We start from the raw sequence: 6,000 nt of genomic DNA on the forward strand, positions 1-6,000 counted from the left end.
GCAAAGGCATTACAAATAAGTGTGGGCTCCCTCTAAATGGATATAAAAGGCTGCTCAGCACTATTTGAAAATGTAAAGTTGCTTTGTTCAGAAACCAGAGAATCTTTAGAAAACCATCATCTTGTCTTTACAGGGTTCTGGCAATATTTCAGGATATTCTACTTTTGGAGAGAGGACAGAGTTGTTCACAATTTTTTACTCCAATTAGAAGATTTTTTTGGCATTTATTACTTTTTAACTTGTTTTGCATAACACTATCTATTTAGCTGGGTCACAGAGAAAACCATATTTTCTATTTAAAATGATTTGTGTACATCGCTTGACCACCTCAATGGTTTAGCAAAGGAAAAAGGCAGCGATTAAACAGTTTCAAATGAGGTGTCCTGCTGATTTTCTCAAGTTGGCTGAATGTATAATGAAAAAGGGGAAGCTGACAGCAATGCTGCATTGAGAAAATACAGACTACCTTATCTGAACCATTTAAGGAGGTCCAATTACAGATCAAATTTAAAGGGTAGAAACAGCAGATTTACAGACACAAATCAATGAACATGGTAATCCCGATGAATATGACAGATACTCCTGTTACGGGATATTGCTGTGGTTGAGGATCATTACACCTTCACAGTACCGGATACATCACATCTAAAGCAGTAGGAAGTGTCAAGTGTAAACCAGCATTACAAGCAATGACTATTCATTTAGGCTTTGGGAGCAAAAGGCAACCAACCCCATTTCCCCTCTTCTACTTTTTTCTCTTTATATATTTTTAAAAAACTAAAATAGGAATTTAAAGATATTAAAATACAAAACAAAAACCCTTTGGAAAGGCAATAGATATTGAACAGATATAAAGTCAATGCACTCAGATAAAACAGCAAGAGTAAATTCACCAAAACCAAACCTCTGATTTTCGAAGTAAAAATATCCTTGGAAATCTGGAGAAAGAGATAAATTCCAGCTATATTTCTGTGAGTCATGCATTTACTTTGAGATTCAGAGTCAAGGGCAAAAGTAAGCCAAGTTTCCATTTTAAGGTATTGGTGAGAACCAGTCTCAGACTTAATAATAAAAATGAACTGATTTTGTTTGGAAAACAAAGGACAGCTGTCAGGAAGGCACAAGAAAATTGCAAATGAGGAAATCGCAGGGAAAAGAAATCTTCTAAATACAAGATACTCCCGCAGAGAACCCAACAGCAGGAGTGCCTCTTCCAACCTGGTCCAAGAATATCTCTGCCCAAGGGTAAAAAAAAAACAGAGGCCGGAAATAAACATTAAAAAGGACAGGGGAAGGGCAGGCATTTACATATAAGATAACAACTTTGTGGAATAATACATAAGAATTACTGTTAAAAAGAAAAACCAAGCTTACCCTAAAAGCATTTTTTTCTTAAAAATTATTGGTCCTATTTTTTATTCCTGGGCTCTGTTTGTTTTTCTTAGGCCTTTCATAATAAATATATTGTTTTTGTTCTTTTCTTTTTCTTGTTGTTGTTAAGTGCCATCAAGTAGGTAGGTTCTGACTCAAAGAATCCCTATGTAAGGTTTCCAAGCTTTAAATCTTCCAGGAAGCAGAAAGCCTCATCTTCCTCCCACAGACCAGCTGGCGGGCTCAAACCAGTGCTTAGCATATGGAGCCACCATAGATACAGATACTCCCTTCAGCTCCTCTTTAACCAGTATTTTAAGAAATAAATTTTTTTTTTCCTCAATATAATAATTCTTCCTTTATCAAAGATTTTCCTACTTAGAAACAATACTGCTGATATTTTCTGTAAGTGGAAATTACATACTAAACCCAGACTCTTAGAACAAATGAGGGCTTAAAAAAAGGGACTACATATTGTCAGAAGGGATCAGTCGCTGGAGAAGGATATCATGTTTGGTAAAGTGGATGGTCAGAGAAAAAGAGGAAGACCCCCAAGGAGATGGATTGGCCAAGTGGCAGCATCGATTGACTCAAGCATGACCAACAGTAGTGAGGTTGGCCCAGGATTGGGCAGTGTTTCATTCTGCTGTGCATAAGGTCACTATGAGTCAGTACTGACTCGATGGCACTTAACAACAACAATAGCGTATGGGGATCTCCCTCTTACCAGAAACAGGCAAAATTTTTTTTTTAAGCATTGCAAGGTGTAGGGTAAATAAACACAGAAAGGGCATGAGAGCTATTGCTAGTCTCTCCTTTTTTACACCATGTCCTCCAACACACACCCCTAAAAAATTTCCCAAGGTGCAGGAGTTTCCTAAACTGTTTCCCATGAAATCAAAGATAAGTGGGCCCCAAAATAAACTAGAAAAGAGAAACATTAAAAACAATTCCTAAATTACTTGCAAATTAGCTCCTGTTCTTAGCTTGATAAGAAAGGAGGCCTTTGTCATCCCCTTTTCAGAAATACACAGAAGTGCTAGGAAATGGAGAATATTGACTTTATATCAACAGGTTTCCAGGTAAATCTGGATGTGTGTCTGCTATTTAGAAAATGGAGTGGGAGTTTAAATTATGACAGCAACTACCCAAAGTGGCAAGAGAAGATTATTCAAATCCTCACATAAATTCAAGGCAATGAAACTGGGGGAAGGAATAAGGAAAACCGGCCTTTAACAAACAAAAAAGTAAACCCAATGATATCAATGTTTTTTAATATTTTGTTCAAGTTGCCTACATATTGGTCCAACACCCAAAATTTGTATATAAGACAGAAGATAAATGCCATAATTCTTATAGTAACCATGTGACCTACAAAACATTTACAATATATCACATTTTTCCATAAGCCATAATAATGTCCTGAGACATCCCATTATTTCAGCATCTTCACTATCTATTCTCTTACATTTAAAATCAAAGCAAAGGTCCTTTGAGACCTGTCCTCAAAGAACTTACACTATAGTATGGAGTCAGAAAAAATATGAGCATTTTGTTGAACATCTACCAAGTGCCAAGCATAATATTTTATGTCATCTAATTCTACTCCCGTAATGATATACAACCTTAGAAGCCCTAATTCTACTCTGTCCTATGGTAGCTAGAGTTGGAATCCACTTGGCAGCAGCAGAGGGCAGAGCAAGTTATCCTCATGTTGTTAAGTGCTGTTGAGTCAGTTAGGAGACTCACAGTGACCTTGTATAGGGTTTCCGAGGAATGGGTGGTGGGTTTGAACTGCCAACCTTGTGGTTAGCAGTCTCATGCTTATCCTAGAGTGCCCATGAATAGGGTGAGGCTTCCTGTTCAGGGCTGCAGAACTAACAAGCACAGAAGGGTGGGTCTCTGCCTCAGATATGACCCTGTTGCTCACAGAAAGTTCTATATGCCAAGTATCAAAGGGGACATTTGAAACCTTCCATGACCATGGTTTCTGCCTCCTTCGGGCCTCTCCTCTTCCCCAATACACATGGTGTTGCTGTGGTTAGGTGCCATGGAGTCGGTACCAACCCATAGCGACCTTATGCACAACAGAACAAGACACTGCCCGATCCACACGTACACACACTTTAAATGCCCACAATGCTTTAAGTCTAGCACACCTTGGCACTGGGTTCACATGCTCCCCTTGCCCTTGTGATGACACACAGAGCTACTATTCGTCCATTAAACCCTAGATAAGAGGATTAGGTCTTCCTAGAAGCCTTCCCTGACCATCCTCACACACCCTCACTCCAAAAGAGTTTTATCAATTTCATCTCTGCAACTTGTCCATCCTTTCATAGCTGCATCTCCCATACCTAACCATCTATGGCACACAGTGAGCACTAAATCGATATTTGTTGACGTAAGCTGCAGTGAATCGTGAGTACAACTGTTCAAATGGAGGAGCCAGGAAAACTCTGAACTGGCCCTAAAGGAGTGATGATAGCAGAAATTGCCTTGACAAAGTGCAAAAGAACATTACTGCTTGATTTACCACACTGGGTTGAATATAAGATAAACTCCAATGAGCAATGCAAGTTCAATTTTCAAACACTTTAAAAGCACAAAGCTATGTCCTATTATATGTCCCAGTCTGGTCCAAACCACTGTGATATCGCAGAAGTGAAATTCCCTCTTAGATTTCTGCATTCTACTACCAAAGCTCTCTGCCTCATCACTATTTTCCATGTAGCTAGCTGCTCCTTAACAACCTCCACCAAGTCAGCCTTTTTCAGCCCACCCACAGTATTTGAGGAGCCAGTTTTACTTCCAGAACCAAGCTCTTTAAACCAGAAAAACAAGATGCCAAATCAGTGATCAGCATTTAGAAAGATGACTACGCAGAAGACACTACAGAAAAACAAGGTGCCAATTCGGTGACCAGCATTTAGAAAGATGACTATGTGGAAGACACTGTGACCAGCTACCCAGTAACCCTGATTTTTGTGATGCATCCACTGTCTTCCCCTAAGCTCCCAGTGCCTCCTGTGACCACCTATATCCACCCATTCTACTTAATCATGACTGACTCCCACACCACTCAATATCTAGGCCATGGAGAGATGCAGGGCTGAGTGGCTCAGAGGCAATGTATACACAGGCCTCCAGTGGGAGTCCAGAAACAGTCTGCACTTCCCAGGGCACTACAGCCCACTTTGTTAGCCACCACGGGCTCCTGTTATACGTTCATTTTTAAAGTCACCATTTCTGACTGTCAAGGTTTAAGTCACTCACAGACCATCAAGGTGATACTGTAGATCACCAATGTATGCTGCCTCAGGAGCAGGGAATCACAAGGACAAGTGCCACAAGGGCTGTATCTCCACTTGGCTTTGTCTTAAATAACAATGTCAATCTTTAAGAATGAAATAGCTGTTCTCATTGATAGAAGGCCAATGTTGTTAAGTGCCATGGAGTCGGTTAGTAATCCAGTGCTTATTACTATACCATACCAGGACTCCTTTTATATTAGCAAAGATTCAAAAGAATAAGTCGGTGGTTCAAGCTCACCAGGATCGCTTTGGACTGGAACCAACTCAATGGCACAACAGTGTTAACAAAAGTGTGGTGTAATGGGCACTCTTAACACATTAAACAACAACTGCCATCAAATCGATCTGGTTCACAGTGGCTGTATACAGGGTTTCCAGACTATAAACCTTCAGGGGAGCAGATAGCCCTAACTTTCTCCCACCAAGTGGGTGGGTTTACACTGCCAAAATGAAGTTTGTAGTCCAATACCCACAGCAGATAGATCAAAAAACAGAACTCTCTAGTGGTCAATCAGAAAACACAAAGCTGTACATTTCTACCAATCCAGCAATTGTACTGCTAGGAAGTTATTCTAAAGAAAATAACTCGGAAGAACAAACAAGATGGCGGTTCAGGTGGAAGTGCAATAAGTAGCTCCATCAGCAACAACACAGAATACAGGCCCAAGCAGGCTTAGTGGATGGTCCCAGAACTCTGAACCACATATAAAGGAATATTTAGAAGGTTGGAAGGCTTACAGTTAGGGGAATTTGTAGCAGAAGCAAGAAATCCATTGCTTTCTAATTCAAGTTGGTCAGCTGCTCCAGGAGCTACCATCTCAGGCAATAACCAAGCAGGGAAAGGATCAGAGCAGCCAGAGACGCCTGACAGAACCGCGGAGATAAAGGTGTGGACATTCTTTTCTTTTGGTATCTGTTCATTGGTCCCTTGCTGCCCATCTCCATTCTGGTGACTATCGGGGTCCCTGAGCTAGTGGACACCCGAGCACAGATCTCTTCGAAATTTAAACAGAGTTTCCACTTAAACCAAAATGTCCACAGCTGGCCCTGAACTGTTTAACTAGAAAAAAGGCCTGAACGAGGATTGTGGAGCGGGACAGGCAGACAAAAAAGTAAACAGGCCAAAAATTAAATGCTAAGTTACATCACAATGACCAACAGTGTCATGCTGAAATTTCTCAAGAAGAGTAAAAAGGGAAGTCCATTTCCTGATTACATCTACCTAGAGGCAATCAGAAAGCATAAAAAAAAATCAAAATAGACACCAGTCTAAGTATTAAGGCCACAGATAACCCCTGAATGCGTCCAAAAAAAA

The 6,000-nt window shown here is 40.4% G+C and overlaps 1 protein-coding gene across 1 annotated transcript in view; it reads right to left on the reverse strand.

The window, feature by feature from the left end:
• PSMB7 (proteasome (prosome, macropain) subunit, beta type, 7) overlaps positions 1 to 6,000 on the reverse strand; it is a 106,363-nt gene that overhangs the window by 55,688 nt on the left and 44,675 nt on the right. The gene's annotated exons all lie outside the window — the stretch shown is intronic.

This window comes from Chrysochloris asiatica, unplaced genomic scaffold, assembly GCF_000296735.1.
Source record: "Chrysochloris asiatica unplaced genomic scaffold, ChrAsi1.0 scaffold00014, whole genome shotgun sequence".
Classification (NCBI taxonomy): Eukaryota; Metazoa; Chordata; class Mammalia; order Afrosoricida; family Chrysochloridae; genus Chrysochloris; species Chrysochloris asiatica.